This window comes from Ranitomeya imitator, chromosome 5 (genome assembly GCF_032444005.1).
Source record: "Ranitomeya imitator isolate aRanImi1 chromosome 5, aRanImi1.pri, whole genome shotgun sequence".
In the NCBI taxonomy this organism is placed as follows: Eukaryota; Metazoa; Chordata; class Amphibia; order Anura; family Dendrobatidae; genus Ranitomeya; species Ranitomeya imitator.
Window position 1 is genome coordinate 127,280,465 of NC_091286.1, and position 16,743 is coordinate 127,297,207.

Here is a 16,743-nt window from a genome sequence, read left to right on the forward strand (position 1 = left end):
CTGAGAGGGAAAAACTTCCGCAAGAGCAGTGGGCAGAGGTATTGGCGCCATACCTGACGGGAGAACCCCAGAAGGCGTACTATGACTTGACCTTGCAGGATGCCAAGGAGTATCACAAGTTGAAAGCCGAGATTCTCGCACGTTTGGGGGTGACACTGACTGTCAGGGCACAGCGAATTCACTGCTGGGCCTATCACCGGGACAAACCACCTCATTCCCAAATGTTTGATCTGTTGCACCTGGTCCAGAAATGGCTGCAGCCAGAGTCATCTACGCCTGCTCAAATGGTAGAACGGGTGATGATGGATCGGTTTGTCCATTCCCTCCCGAGGCCTATACAGACTTGGGTTGCCCAGGGTGATCCCCAGAATGCCGACGAGCTGATCGGACTGGTTGAGAGACACCAAGGGTTGGAAGGCTCCTTCGGGAGGCAGCCCATGCCATACTGGGGGTCCCAGAAGGGAGCTGAGTCCCAAAAAGGGGTGGCGCATCCAAGGTCACAAAGGGTGGGGGAGGTGGTGCCCAAGGTCCCTACGGGTGATATTATTTGTTGGAGGTGCCACGGGCCAGGACATATAGCTGCCCGTTGTTCCCAGACCACTGAGCAGATGGACTGCAGCATGGGACGCCGTTGTTCATACTATGCGTATCCAGCCTGTAGTGTGAACTCTCCGTCCAACGAGGGACCTCAATCGTGTCCCGTAAAGGTGAACGGTCGAGCAGTAACGGCACTGTTAGACTCGGGGAGCCTAATGACCCTGGTGAAGGCCACTTTTCCTCTCCACCTGCTCCCGGGAAAGAAGGTCGGAGTGCGGTGCACACATGGTGATGCAAAGGACTACCCTATGGCCAGGGTGGACATTGAAGCGGCATGTGGCACTGAGTCCCACATAGTCGGCGTCATTCAGGACTTGCTGCACCCTATAATTATTGGCCGGGATTTCTGTTTGTTTTGGGATTTGTGGGGGAAAGGTTCTGAGCTCACTAGCAAGAGTAGGGAACCAATGAACCCTGGAAGGGTGTCGCCACACCCAGAGTCAGACAGGTTTCCTTTTTGTGTCCTGGTTGGAGATGAGGAGGAAGTGTCCCCTGCATCAGACATTCTGGAGTTAGAGGTATCCGGTGAAAATTTTGGGACTGCCCAACATAGACCCCACTCTGAGGGAAGCCTTTAATAATGTCACAGTTATTGACGGGGTGGTACAGGAGCCAAGGGTAGACACAAGATTTCCCCATTTTCTGATGAGTGGGGAGTTGTTGTCCCGGGTCACGAAAATAAGGGAGGAGTTGGTAGAGCAGTTGGTAGTGCCGGGTCCGTATAGACGGAAGGTGTTGGACATGGCCCATTCACACATCTTGGGTGGACACCTAGGGGTGGAAAAAACGCAGGAACGGGCTGTGCAGAGGTTCTATTGGCCTGGGTGTCACCGGGAAATAGTGAACTATTGCAGGTCCTGCCCTACATGTCAGCTAACTGCTCCCACTCCTCATTTCCGGAACCCCCTTGTGCCACTGCCCATTATTGAGGTGCCGTTCGAGAGAATTGCCATGGACCTGGTCGGTCCCTTAGTGAAATCAGCCCGGGGCCATCAGTATATACTAGTCATCCTGGACTATGCCACATGCTATCCTGAGGCAATTCCCTTGAGAAATTCTTCCTCAAAGAGCATAGCCCGCGAGTTGGTCCATGTCTTTTCCCGGACAGGTCTGCCGAAGGAGATCCTGACTGACCAGGGTACACCTTTCATGAGCAAGGTGATGAGGGAGTTATGCAAAGCCCTGAAAATCTCCCAGTTGAGGACCTCGGTGTACCATCCCCAGTCAGATGGCCTTGTTGAGAGATTTAACAAGACTCTGAAGAGCATGCTGAGAAAAGCAATTGAGAAAGATGGTAGAGACTGGGATTGTCTCTTACCCTATCTGATGTTTTCCATTCGTGAAGTTCCACAGGCCTCCACAGGGTTCTCACCATTTGAGCTTCTATATGGCCGACATCCGCGAGGACTCCTGGATATAGCCAAGGAAACCTGGGAAGCCGAAGTCACGCCCCAAAGAAGCGTCATTGAGCATGTGGCCCTGATGCAGCAGAGGATTGCAAAGGTGATGCCTATCATGAAAGAGCACCTCCTCCAGGCACAAGAAGCTCAGGCCAGGGTCTACAACCAGTCTGCAAGAGTGAGGCAGTTCAATCCGAGAGACCAAGTTCTTGTGTTAGTTCCGACGGTGGAAAGTAAGTTCTTGGTCAAATGGCAAGGGCCATATGAGGTCATCGAGAAACTTGGTGAGGTAAATTATAAAATTCACCAATCGGGAAGACGGAAACCATTCCAAGTTTACCATGTCAACCTCATCAAGCCATGGCAAGATAGAGAGCCGACAGTAACTCCATCGTTGTTAAGCAACCCAGAAGATGAGGTTGGAGCGGTTACTATAGCGGAGATGCTATCAAAGACCCAGAAACAGCAGTGCCGGGAGTTACTCCAGAAAAACAGGGACCTGTTTTCAGAGTTGCCGGGATACACGAAGGTCATAGAGCACGAGGTCCTAACAGAGCCAAATGTGCGGGTGAATGTGAAACCCTATCGTATTCATGAGGCTCGTCGAGAAGTTATCTCCAAGGAAGTGGAGTGTATGTTGAAGCTTGGAGTCATTGAGGAGTCCAAGAGCGGTTGGTCGAGCCCAATTGTCCTGGTCCCAAAACCTGATGGAGAGTGGAGGTTTTGCAACGACTATCGGAAGTTGAATGAGGTCTCCAAGTTTGACGCTTATCACATGCCCCGCGTTGATGAGCTCATCGAAAGGCTCGGGCACGCCAGATATATATCCACCTTGGATTTGACAAAGGGGTATTGGCAGATCCCCATGGCACAGGAAGCCAAGGAGAAGACGGCCTTTTCGACACCTGATGGATGCTTCCAGCATGTCCGGATGCCGTTTGGCCTACAGGGAGCTCCGGCGACCTTCCAGAGGGCTATGGATAGAGTCCTTGCACCCCATATGGCCTACGCTGCTGCGTACCTAGATGATATCGTCATCTTTAGCCCGGACTGGGAGAGTCATCTGGAGAAAGTCCAAGCGGTGTTTGATGCTCTAAGAGAGGTGGGGTTTACAATAAACCCGAAGAAGTGTGCCTTGGGTAAGGAAGAAGCTAAATACCTAGGCTATATAGTGGGTCGTGGAGAAATAAAGCCCCAAATCAGGAAAGTGGAGGCAATCCAAACATGGCCGAAACCACTCTCCAAAATGCAAGTTAAAGCCTTTCTGGGAATCGTGGGATATTACAGGAGGTTCATCCCGAACTTTGCCACAGTGGCTGCGCCTCTGACTGATCTGCTGAAGGGGACAAAGTCGGTGATGGTTAAATGGTCCGAAGAGACAGAGTCAGCCTTCCAAGAGTTGAAAGGGGCTCTATGTAAGCAGCCCGTTCTGATGGCCCCAGACTTCAAGAAAGAATTTATTCTTCAGACAGATGCCTCAGATGTTGGGGTAGGAGCAGTACTTTCCCAAGAGCTACATGGGGAGGAGCATCCTATTCTCTATCTGAGTAGAAAGCTGTCCTCATCTGAGAAGAACTACTCAGTCGTGGAAAAAGAGTGTTTGGCCATAAAGTGGGCGGTGGACACGTTACGGTACTATCTGCTGGGTCGTAAATTCAGACTAATATCTGACCATACCCCACTTAGATGGATGAGGGAAACAAAGGGTAGAAATGCTAGGGTCACCCGTTGGTTCTTAGCCCTGCAGGACTTCAGTTTCCATGTGGAACATAGGGCCGGAAAGCTTCACGGTAATGCGGATGCCCTATCAAGAATCCCTTGTTTAGTTGGGGAAAGTGCCAAGCCCCACGGCTTTAGGCAGAGGGGGGAGGGATGTAGCATGGCTAACGGGTGTGTGGTCGACGGGAGGTATGTGTCACATAGGTACCTTGTCGCTGTAATGTAGCCCGGAATATTTCTTTGTTACACATAACCATATATTTGTGTTTCAGGACCTGTGGTGATGTCAGACCACATGGCTAAACATGTGATAGGTTACTGGGTGTGGTTAGTCCTATATAAGTCAGGCTAATGCTTAACACAGTAGATATGTGTGGAGGTGAAACCCTCCTGAGTGTGTTACGGCTTCAGGACTGAGCCGGATGAACTGGACACTTGTTTTTTCTTTGCCTGAACCAAAGGCTATTTGCTTTCTGTTATTTTGCCATATGGTTTATGAAGCAATAAACCCAGTGAACTTTAAAGGAACGTGCCTCCTGAGTGTCAGCCGTCGCACCTGAGTGAGTGGAATCCCTACAGTATGTATATATGTATGTGTATGCATATATACATACAGTACAGACCAAAAGTTCAAAACTATGAATTAACACATGTGGAATTATATACTTAACAAAAAAGTGTGAAAAAACTGAAATTATGTCTTTTATTCTAGGTTCTTCAAAGCAGCCACCTTTTGCTTTGATGACTGCTTTACACACTCTTGGCATTCTCTTTATGGGCTTCAAGATGTAGTCACCGGGAATGGTTTTCAATTCACAGGTGTGCCCTGTCAGGTTTAATAAGTGGGATTTCTTGCCTTATAAATGGTGTTGGGACCATCAGTTGTGTTGAGCAGAAGTCTGGTGGATACACAGCTGATAGTCCTACTGAATAGACTATTAGAATTTATATTATGGCAAGAAAAAAGCAGCTAAGTAAAGAAACACTAGTGGCCATCATTACTTTAAGAAATGAAGGTCAGTCAGTCTGAAAAATTGGGAAAACTTTGAAAGTGTCCCCAAGTGCAGTTGAAAAAACCATCAAGCGCTACAAAGAAACTGGCTCACATGAGGACCACCCCAGGAAAGGAATACCAAGAGTCACCTGCTTCTGAGGATACATTTATCCGAGTCACCAGCCTCAGAAATCGCAGGTTAACAACAGCTCAGATTAGAGACCGGGTCAATGCCACACAGAGTTCTAGAAGCAGACACATCTCTACAACAACTGTTAAGAGGAGACTTTGTGCAGCAGGCCTTCATGGTAAAATAGCTGCTAGGAAACCACTGCTAAGGACAGGCAACAAGCAGAAGAGACTTGTTTGGGCTAAAGAACACAATGAATGGACATTAGACCAGTGGAAATCTGTGCTTTGTTCTGATGAGTCCAAATGTGATATCTTTGGTTCCAACCACCGTGTCTTTTGTGCGACGCAGAAAAGTTGAACGGATGGACTCTACATACCTGGTTCCCACCGTGAAGCATGGAGGAGGAGGTGTGATGGTGTGGGGGTGCTTTGCTGGTGATACTGTTGGGGATTTATTCAAAATTGGCTACCACAGCATCTTGCAGGAGCATGCTATTCTATCCGATTTGCGTTTAGTTGGATCATCTTTTATTTTTCAACAGGACAATGACTCCAAACACACCTCCAGGCTGTGTAACGGCTATTTGACCAAGAAGAAGAGTGTTGGGGTGCTACGCCAGACCTGAACCCAATCGAAATGGTTTGGGGTGAGCTGGACCACAGAGTGAAGGCAACAGGGCCAACAAGTGCTAAGCATCTCTGGGAACTCCTTCAAAATTGTTGGAAGACCATTCCCGGTGACTCCATCTTGAAGCTTATCAAAAGAATGTCAAGAGTGTGCAAAGCAGTCATCAAAGCAAAAGGGGCTACTTTGAAGAACCTAGAATATAAGACATATTTTCAGTTGTTTCACACTTTTTTGTTAAGTATATAATTACACATGTGTTAATTCATAGTTTTGATGCCTTCAGTGTCAATGTACAATTTTCATAGTCATGAAAATACAGAAAAATCTTTAAATGAGAAGGTGTGTCCAAACTTTTGGTCTGTACTGTATATATATATATAACACCCCAAATGGGATAGTAGCGTAATGTAGGTAAAGAGAAGCTGAATCCAATCACTTAGATTATTGGGTGAAGCCGTCCTGATACAATCAGAGCTTTTAGATCTAGAATGAAGCAGAGCAGAGAAAGCTGCACCTGCCCGTAACACAGCTGATCCCACTACCACCCCATCTGACCACGCCCACACCAGGCTTTCCATATAAAAAGCCCATAGACAGTGAGGTGCTGTATTGCCAGCAATATTAATATACTATGTTACTGATGAATCCTTCACATTTAGCAAACAACAGCACAGGCATTGACAAGTGATACATCACTGAACTCTATGTTTCAACCTCCATCTCCCATTGTCTTCAGATTACATAGCAAAAACCTGCTAACATATTCTCTTTTAGGCGGCCTGGGGCCTTCTACAGGCCCCAAGTTCTGCCGTCTATGTTTTCCTATTAGACCCCTTGCCAAATGCAAAAAAATTAAATAAATAAATATAAAACCTCAATTATATTGGCTGTCAAAATAAAACTTCAATAAGCAGTGGTGAAAAAACATCTCTCTGTTCTCAAAGCCCCGAAATGATGTGAGTTGAATTGAGCGCTATTCTTGGTGAAATGGCAGTAGGTAGAACTTTGTGGAAGCTGGGAACAGTGTGCCGGATGAGGACTGGAGAAATATTGGAGTAGAATAACCTACAGCAGCTTTCTCAATAAGCAGTGCCCCATTACAAGCATATGAAATTAAAATGGTGTCACTATTAAAAATATTGCTTTTTTTATTAAATTGATTTAGTATTGTAAGTTCCATCCTTTACCCATCTGCTGATATTTTACATATCATGTTTTTTTGCTATGGTTTCTCAAGAATGCAAACAAAGCAAAATGTAAGCAGCAGGCATAAAGAGGAAGCGGCCTCGGGCTATTCTAAATCAGAGTGTACGGTTTGGATGGTTTACATCCTGAAAAGCATAATCCCTACTAATCGTCATACAGACTGTATTCCTGTATGTTTTTATAGAAGACACCATCATAAAGCCCTTTGATCTTGAAAGTTCTGGCATATGTAACAGGTATTCCATTTGTATGTGCTTCATTATTAACTTATTGGGCAATGTTATCTGTCAATAAAACATATTGCTACAATTGTGATTGGGCTATTATCTCCCATGGGTGCAGTATATAGGAGGAGAATGGAGTCGATTGCAGAGAAGGGAAAATCAAAATATTTATTGTAACTTTGTACGACGTATCAAGGTATTTCATCATAGGTGGCAGGTTTTAATTTGACCACCACTAATCATAAATTACACTATTGCTGTACTGCATTGGAGTAATTGTATGAATGGCTATTTCCAATTATATTTCTGTTATTCTTTCTAAAAACGTGGAATTTTTCTGAGTGCTGTCTATGTATAAATACTCATGGCGGTTGTGAAGGAGGAAGGTTAAAAAGTCCAACTTCAGTAGTGGAGATGATTGCATATTGAGGATATATCCAACAGTATGCAACAATATGGCTTTATGTAGATATAAAGGTTGTTTGTTATTTTACTTATTTAATGAGATTTGTGATTAGAGGGGTTAGGGCAGGGAATTGCATTGCCTATTCGAATGAGGATGAGCTTTGTCACCATTTTTTTTAAACTAAAATGATAGGAAAACAATAGAGGTCGAATCCAGTATTGTTCTTAGCCACACCACATTCATCAAAATGATGAATTCATACCAGACTATGTATCAGACAGAAAAGCATTACAGCAAGAATCACACATAAATGCTGCCTAAAAACTTACTTTTAAAGAAGCTGCGGAGACACCATCACGTGTTTCTCAACGCAAGCAGTGAATAGCCAGGTCTTTCCCCGGGAAGGAACAACCACGGGAAGGGCAGCATCCTATGAAGGAAAGCCACCTATGCCAAGCATGGTATCCATCCACAGACAGCTGTTTCGGGGTGTTTGCCCCTCATCAGTGTGGAGTAGGAATCTGGCTATTAGGAGCAGTGCCTAGTAAAAAGGCTATAAAGACACAGATGATTGGCCTCGGGGAGACCAAAACATCCAACACCGCGGAGACACCATCACGTGTTTCTCAACACAGTGATTCCAGAACACTGCCCCCATCCCTTATGGGAAATATGCAGATGCATGTAAAGAAGCTGCGGAGACACCATCACGTGTTTCTTGATGCAAGCAGTGAATAGCCAGGCCTTTCCCCAGGAAGGAACAACCACGGGAAGGGCAGCATCCTATGAAGGAAAGCCACCTAGCTGTCTGTGGATGGATACCATGCTTGGCATAGGTGGCTTTCCTTCATAGGATGCTGCCCTTCCCGTGGTTGTTCCTTCCCGGGGAAAGGCCTGGCTATTCACTGCTTGCGTCGAGAAACACGTGATGGTGTCTCCGCAGCTTCTTTACATGCATCTGCATATTTCCCATAAGGGATGGGGGCAGTGTTCTGGAATCACTGCATTGAGAAACACGTGATGGTGTCTCCGCGGTGTTGGATGTTTTGGTCTCCCCGAGGCCAATCATCTGTGTCTTTATAAAAACTTACTTCTATCTTGTTTTTTTAATGAAATAATGTAATTTGTTATCATTTTTGAGGGCTCATGCACACGACTGATTTTCTCATTCAAGTTGTATCCGTGGTTTTCATGGATAACACTCGTACCTATGATATTCAGTGGGGCTTTGCACATGTCAAATTGTTTCCTCAGACTGAGTGGTCGGTGGAAAAAATTGGAGACATGTCCAATTTTGATCAGATTGTTAGATAAAAATGGGCAATGCAAGTGTAAAGGTCCATAAAAAAATTCGAGACGCATTCGGGTGACATCGGAGTGTGGTCTGATTTTCAAAGAATGACGATATGGAGAGGGGGGAGAAACATTTTTTTTACTTCTCTACATATCTGAAAAAACTGATGCCACTGTGATCAAATTGTGATCAAACTCTTATCAGAATAATCAGACCGTTTTTCTAGTTTGGAGAGACATCAGTCGTGTGAATGTACTTGAACAGATAGGATCAATTAAGATCTTTTAAAATATGAGCAGACCTGACTGTTCATACCAAAGTGATGGTATGGTTGGGTTTCACTACGTCATATCAGAACCAGAAACTAGCAAAACTTCAGCTCTCTGAAAAACTGCAGCGCTAATCAGTTCAATGGCCTTTTTTTCTCTTAGGCCGCTTTCACACTTCAATCTTTTTGTTTCAGTTAAAATCCATCCTTTTGTGAAAAAAACATCCAGAGAATGTGTCCACTGGATCCGTCTTTTTTGCATAGACTTGTATTAGCAACGGATTACGAAGGATGGCCTCACGTTTTGTCCGTCGTGCGTTGGATCCATCGGAATTTGTTTATTCGTCATCTGGGGAGGACGGACAAAGTAACGTTTTTTGTCTGTGTCGAAAAGTTGGAAAGCAACGGATCCAGCGGCATCCGTCATTGGCTAGAATGGAAGCCTATGGACGCAGGATCCGTCGCTGTCCGTCAAATGACGGAATCCACACTGAGCATGCTCCAAATCTGTATTTACTAGCCAATTGGCCAGACAGCTCCAAATCTATATAAACCTGCCTCGTGGCTTCATTCCTCAATGTGGCAGCAAGAAGCATACAAGCAAGAAGCCTGCCAACAACCTTCCTGATGGATAGGTGCATAGATGGTCACAATATTTGCTAAAACTCCTTCCATTTCTTCCACTTGCTCTACAACCTCTCACAGATGGGATGTTAAAACACTCAATATATAGGTTTCCATTTTTTTCCAGTAGCCAATTACGTTTGGGAGCCTCCCATTTGGAGATATGAAAAAAACAGATCAGTCGAAAAATCGGAATAAACAGATGGAAAAAACAGATGCGACGGATACGATGGATCCGGTTTTTCGATGGGTCCGCTATTTGGATCCGTCGAAAAACTGAATCAGTTGTTTCCGTTTTTCACTATTTTTGATGGATCCGTCGCTCTGTCGCGACGACGGATTTTGACTGACGCCAGAAGACTGACGTGTGAAAGAGGCCTTATGTCGTGAAATGCTATTCAGTATGTTTTCTCTTCTCTCCACAGTAAAGGTACTAAGGTGACCTCTTTATCATTATACAATTGTATAGTGTTAAGCCCAGATTCCCAAGAAAATATCCAGATATGTAATAGAAACTATGGTCGAATAATGCATCAAACCAGTATTTTTGCTTTTTGGAACCATTTTTCAGTGATGTAATAGATTAGCAATCAATGCTCACAATCTTGACTATGTTTAAGATAGGAGTACATACCCTGAACATAAAGGGGCGAAGAAAATTATGTCACATTAGAAGATGTTGCTATTGGTAGGAAAATATCAGGATGCCTTCATTCAAAAGTGTTTAAAGTGTTTCATGAATAAAACTTTGTCTTTTACCAATAGGAACTGCTCAGTTCACATTTTATTTCTAGAGGCGTTTCAGAAATAAAAGCTGAGCTCTGATTTGCTCTTATCGGCAACTAGAAGAGACTTACTATTCGACAGTTTTCATAAATTAAGCCCTTTTAGCTTTAATACACCCATACGCATTAGGCTAACACTAGCTGAACAGTGGGCCTCTTGACTTCCCCCGACAGATGAAGGACTGCCGATCCCTTTGATCTTGGTAAGATAAAACTGCAGCCCCTGAAGTCTGGCAGTGTCTCTGGAGTGCTCAGCAGAGCAAGTGCTCCTGTGTATGGAGAAGTTGGGAGACATAGGTGACAGCCAATCGATTGACCAAACCTTTATTTGGTCAGCAACTACTATCATGCTTAGTAAGAATATGTCAGTAGGATCAGCTCTCCTAAGCCGTCTACATGGGCATATAGGTCATAGGAAGTTGACCAATATGAAACCTTGATATCTGCGATCTGATGTCTTATTCCAGAGAAATCCACTTTTTTCTTATATGTAAATGATGTGTTCAGGGCTATAGGTGGGACACTGATCTGCATGAGAACCTGCCCCCAGAGATTATATTAAGTGAGACGGGAATTACCAGTATGATGTGTAATGGCCACTCTCTGCTCTCCTAATCTCTCTACAGAGCTGTGTTCTTCAGCTTCCATCTCACAGGCAGACAGGGCTGTGATATTGCTACAATGCAGAGAGCTACAAAATATGTAGGTATTTTCAAGAAGACAAATTTCATTTATACTGTTCTGTTAGTTACTTGCCTCACACTGGTAATACAACCTTTTATTACAAATAATCTCTGGAGGTAAATTCTCATGCAGATCAGTGTCCTGCCATTACTTCTTTACAGCTCATTTACATATAAGAAAAATGTCGATTTCTCTGGAATAGAACATCAGATCACAGATCTCAAGGTATCATTTCATTCAGCTTCCTATGACCTACATGTCCATATAGACGGCTTAGGAGGGTTGATCCTACCAACAGATTCCCCTTAAAGGGACTCTGTCACCTGAATTTGGCGGGACTGGTTTTGGGTCATATGGGCGGAGTTTTCCAGTGTTTGATTCACCCTTTCCTTACCCCCTGGCTGCATGCTGGCTGCAATATTGGATTGAAGTTCATTCTCTGTCCTCCATAGTACACGCCTGCGCAAAAGCAATCTTGCCTTGCGCAGGCGTGTACTACGGAGGACAGAGAATGAACTTCAATCCAATATTGCAGCCAGCATGCAGCCAGCGGGAAAGGAAAGGGTGAATCAAACACCAAAAAACTCCGCCCATATGACCCAAAACCAGTCCTGCCAAATTCAGGTGACAGAGTCCCTTTAAACACAAAACTCTAAAGGTTTGGAATAAAATATTAACACATTTTCTTCTCTTTATACATTCGTGTATTGCAGTTGATAATGCTCATTACTACAGTGAAAAAAGAATGTATTCCCAAGTTTCCCAGGCAAACAAGATGCAAAATGGAATCTCTGGAGATATTTTGGCTTTAAATTTCTGATATTTTTTTATTGCAGAGCCCAGGCACAGTGAGAAATAAAATGTATGCTTTTTCTAGAACGGCATCAAATAAATGGAAAATGTAACCACTGACATGTGTACTACGAGATACACAGCAGAAAACCAGTCAGACGTATAAGCAGACAGCTTTGTCTTTTTCAGTACCTAAGATCTCCAAACAATTGGTACTTTAGCTGAGAAGCTGTCCATCTTGACACAACAGAGTTGCAATATGTGTCTCCTCGTGAGCTGTAATCCTTTCGTCTTTGCACATCTTGACAAAGCTCTCAGCTGCAGAGTCCATTCGTGCTGTTCCAAACTACTTCAAACTGTTTGCTCAAGGCATTTGCTTCATGTCCATACTAGTTGAACACTTCTCGCATTTTCAAGATCTTTCATAAATCTAATCTGGTAGAGGAATGATGAGCAGCTGTGATGGACTCATTATTTCCTACTCTAGCATTCTCAACTAAGGTAGAAAAGTGCCTGAAATATATTGTCGTATCAAATACTACCTAGCCACAAAGTTTATGTAACATATGGAAAGTCTAAAAATATGTAAAAAATTATTTTTTAATATTATTTATGAACTGGCAACAAATATACAATCTATATCGATAATATCTATCTAACTCACATCTATCTCTCTATCTATTATCTATCTAGACATCCACCCACCCATCCATCCACCCAACCATCCATCTATCTATAGATCTAAACATAGAAAAATTGAAAACAGCACTTTCAGACAAAAATGGGTGCAAAGACAATGAGGTTATCACTAAAGCCTCTTTTATACAAATCCCCAAAATAACGAGAGCACTCCAAAGTCAGATGGGGAAAGCACTGCAAAGTCTGATGGTTAAAAAAACAGATTTTAATCAGCCCATGCAACATTTCGACTCAGAATAGCAGAGCCTTTCTCAAGCATTGGGAAAGGCTCTGCTATTTCGATCCAAAATATTGCATGAGCTGGTTAAAATCTATTTTTTTACCATCCGACTTTGGAGTGCTGTCCCCATTTTTGGACCTATCTAATCTATCTATCTATCTATCTATCTATCTATCTATCTATATTTGTCAAATATTTCACAGTACCATTTATTAGTAGCATTCTTAGATCCTCCATGCATACAGGTTGAATTTGGTCCCACAAAATCCAATTACCGCAGTAGCAGGTGTGCAGGTATATATGTAAGTGTACACATGTCTTATTTAAGGATGAAAATGGAAAAATAGCACTTCCCCCCTTCATTGCTCCCCCAGAGATCACATCTTAAAAAATCCCCAAACTATTATAATAGATAAAAACTACCTTCCTTACAATACCCACAAATCCTCATACCCTGTACACAGAAGAGTAATAATAAGCAAGGTGAAATATAAAACACTGAGTAGAAGGAAAATCACAGAATAAATATGATTTTTGATATCAGTCCCATAGTAACAACTATGTAGCAAGTAGCTTTTGCAGATCACAAGAGTCCGCTTACTGGACGAGTTAAAGAAGGATGAAATGAGATTAGGGAATAACTAGTCGCAGGGAATGTCAGTTCCCACACCGAAATTCACAGCTTGAAAATAACAAGTTTTCACTGATTCAGAGTGCAAAATCATTTAGCAAATTTCTATCACATGGAATTGTATGCTCATAAATGTTTATTTCAATCATAATTCGGTGCTGTAAACAGGAACCTTTGAAAAATTACTTTTCTTCAAAGATTTTTATCTGCAAGTTCTAATTCAGGTGCTCTCCATCTCTAGATGTACAATGCGGGTCAAATGTCTTACCTTTAAAAGCCACAAATTGCAATTATCCTGTGCACTTCTTCACTATCCTGCAAAATTCAATTTACTTCCAATGCATCCAATGAATGGTAGTACGAGCGCTAGTCCATCAATGTAAACAGGTTCCAGATCTTCCTTGTGCCCTTACAAACTAATCAAACATGTCCATTGATCTCTCGGCACAGTGAAAGGCACACTGCCCTGACACACTCTCAGCTCCTCACTTTGATTGAGCTGCAGAATAAGGCAGTCCTCTCTCAATTTTCCACTCCCTCCCACTTTCCCCCTCTCCCTTGTCAGGATTTCTTTATACGCTCTGACAACAGTACCCTCGGTATTACCACTTTAGCAAATATTGAATACTTATAAAATAAAGACACAAGAAGCAAAGCAAATGGAATTCTGACAAAGGACAACGTTAACTGTGTGAGACAGGAGTAAACTTTAGTTGTGTATCTTAGATGGTCATTAAACAATCTTGCTATTAATCCACGAATTGGGTCATGCAAGTAAAACCACAGATGTATGTATGTACTCTTCTGCAATGTTATATAATATATCACTAGAAGGAATATACGAGACTTGAAAAAAAAGGGAAGGGTTTTTTTTCTGATTAGAAACAATTATTCTTCATAGACTGTGTCAGGTATTGAACCCTGCCCCAAATACTTGAATGGCACAAGTGCAATAAGCGGGACCGACTGTGGACAAAAGTGGCACTGTTTTTGGAACAAATAGCAGATACCACTTTTCTCTAATCTCCTAAAACTCTCTCAAAAAGTTCTGGACACCAGGTCTAAAGTGGTTAATTTTTGTTCTTATTTCAGGTATGGTTCTAGAGCTATGAGTAGTGTTGAGCATTCCGATACCGCAAGTATCGGGTATCGGCCGATACTTGCGGTATCGGAATTCCGATACCGAGTTCCGATACTTTTGTGGTATCGGGAATCGGTATCGGATCCATATTAATGTGTAAAATAAAGAATTAAAATAAAAAATATTGATATACTTACCTCTCCGGAGGCCCCTGGACATCACCGCTGGTAACCGGCAGCCTTCTTTGCTTAAAATGAGCGCGTTTAGAGCCTTCCATGACGTCACGGCTTCTGATTGGTCGCGTGCCGCTCATGGGACCGCCACGCGACCAATCACAAGCCGCGACGTCATTCTCAGGCCCTAAACTCCTCATTCTAGGAATTTACGACCTGAGAATGACGTCGTGGCTTGTGATTGGTCGCGTGGCGGTCACATGAGCGGCACGCGACCAATCAGAAGCCGTGACGTCATGGAAGGCCCTAAACGCGCTCATTTTAAGCAAAGAAGGCGGTGATGTCCAGGGGCCTCCGGAGAGGTAAGTATATCAATATTTTTTATTTTAATTCTTTATTTTACACATTAATATGGATCCCAGGGCCTGAAGGAGAGCTTCCTCTCCTTCAGACCCTGGGAACCATCAGGATACCTTCCGATACTTGGTGTCCCATTGACTTGTATTGGTATCGGGTATCGGTATCGGCGATATCCAATACTTTTCGGGTATCGGCCGACACTATCCGATACCGATACTTTCAAGTATCGGACGGTATCGCTCAACACTAGCTATGAGCCTTTTTATTTAGTATTAATTTTCATGGTCTATAGTAAGGGTGTATCGCTCACCGTACTTCCATGAAAATAAGACCTACCCCTAAAATTAGCCTTATGCTTAAATATACATGAATTGAAGTAGGTATTGAACACATTACCAATTATCTAAGTAAATATATTTCAAAAGATGCCATTAGAGATGAATGAATATTTTAATGTTTTGCCTAATTTGCAATACTCGCTGATTTATTTGTCGAATATTCGCCAAACATAGCCAAATGCCATTCAAGGCAATGGGAGACAAAAACAAACGCATGCACAACACCTTATAATGGCCCCAGAAGCAGCCAAAACACATCAAATGAGGGACAGACACCAGGAAAGTGGCCTAAATTCACCCACAGTACAAACTGTAGTATGGCACTGCAGCAATCAGCCAGGCATGAGGTATCGGGGTCTGGGCCAGTATTAACAGTTTTTAATTGAACATCACAGTAAGATGAGGTGGGTGAGGGAACAGTGTAGGCCTCCTGTGCTGGGAACCCTGATACCACATGCAGCAGCTCAACCTGCTTTCATGCTAGGCCACACTCAGGTGGCACAAATCTCATATAAATTTCGTAGACTACTATTGTCAGAAAAATCTAAGGATAGTAACATGGGTAGTTGACTCCAAGGCAGTGGAGTCCTGATAGTCAAGGCCTACTGCGACAGGCAACACGCATGAAGGAGCCCCAACCAGGAGTCTACAAATTTAGAAAAATTAGTGGCAGACACCAACAAAGTTGCATCAATTGCAATAGAGTACAACTAATATAGTGGGGACCGACACCTCTTCCACTACAGCCGACTCAGCAGATGGAGACTTTAATGGGCAAGGTGGTGGAACCACTGTGCCGTATCCCTCTGAAAGCCTGGAGAGGGGGTAACTAGGTGGCCTACCAAATCCCAATTTGGATATATGTCAGGAGGGACTAGGAGGTAGCACCAGGTGCTAGTCCATGGCTGACCTACAGAAGGTGGCAGCTGACCAACCCAAGGGAGGGATGAAGAATGCTTGTAGGCACTGTAGAGACTCTGGAACTGCAAGTGCAGATGGGACTAGCTGAGGAACAGAAAAGCACTGACAGGTGGAGGCTGGACTGGGTGTTAGACAGATGGGCTCTGGCAGGTGCGATCTGTACCAGCTGATGGACAGAAGAGCACAGACAGGTATTAGCAGACGGGCACAGACAGGTAAGGGAAGATGGGTACAGGGTAGACAGGCAGACGGGCAGACCTGGGGAACCTGACAACTAGCAAGCATGCAAGACAAACTAACATAGTAGCTTAGGTACCTCCATATTTAAGGAGAAGCCTTAAGTGGAAGGTGTCATCTAGCTATAGGCTGGGAATACCTTAGGTTCATGTGGGCAGTCCCTTTAAGAGGGAGGGAGCACACACCCTGAGCATAGTGCCCGGTCCTACAACTGAACCTTGGTGGACACCGACACATGGCCAGACAAAGTTGAATCTGAGCATAATCCAAACCCTCTTCATTAAATGTTAACCCTTTTGGGTGAAGTTGACCCATTCATGATGAGACTCA

The 16,743-nt window shown here is 43.7% G+C and overlaps 1 protein-coding gene across 1 annotated transcript in view; it reads right to left on the minus strand.

Moving 5' to 3' along the window:
• Positions 1-13,816, minus strand: part of VIT (vitrin) — a 359,312-nt gene extending 345,496 nt beyond the window's left edge. Inside the window, exon 1 of the mRNA XM_069769135.1 lies at positions 13,572-13,816. The gene's annotated coding sequence lies outside the window, so the exon portion shown is untranslated. The remainder of the gene's footprint in view (positions 1-13,571) is intronic.
• Between the last annotated feature and the right edge of the window lie 2,927 nt (positions 13,817-16,743).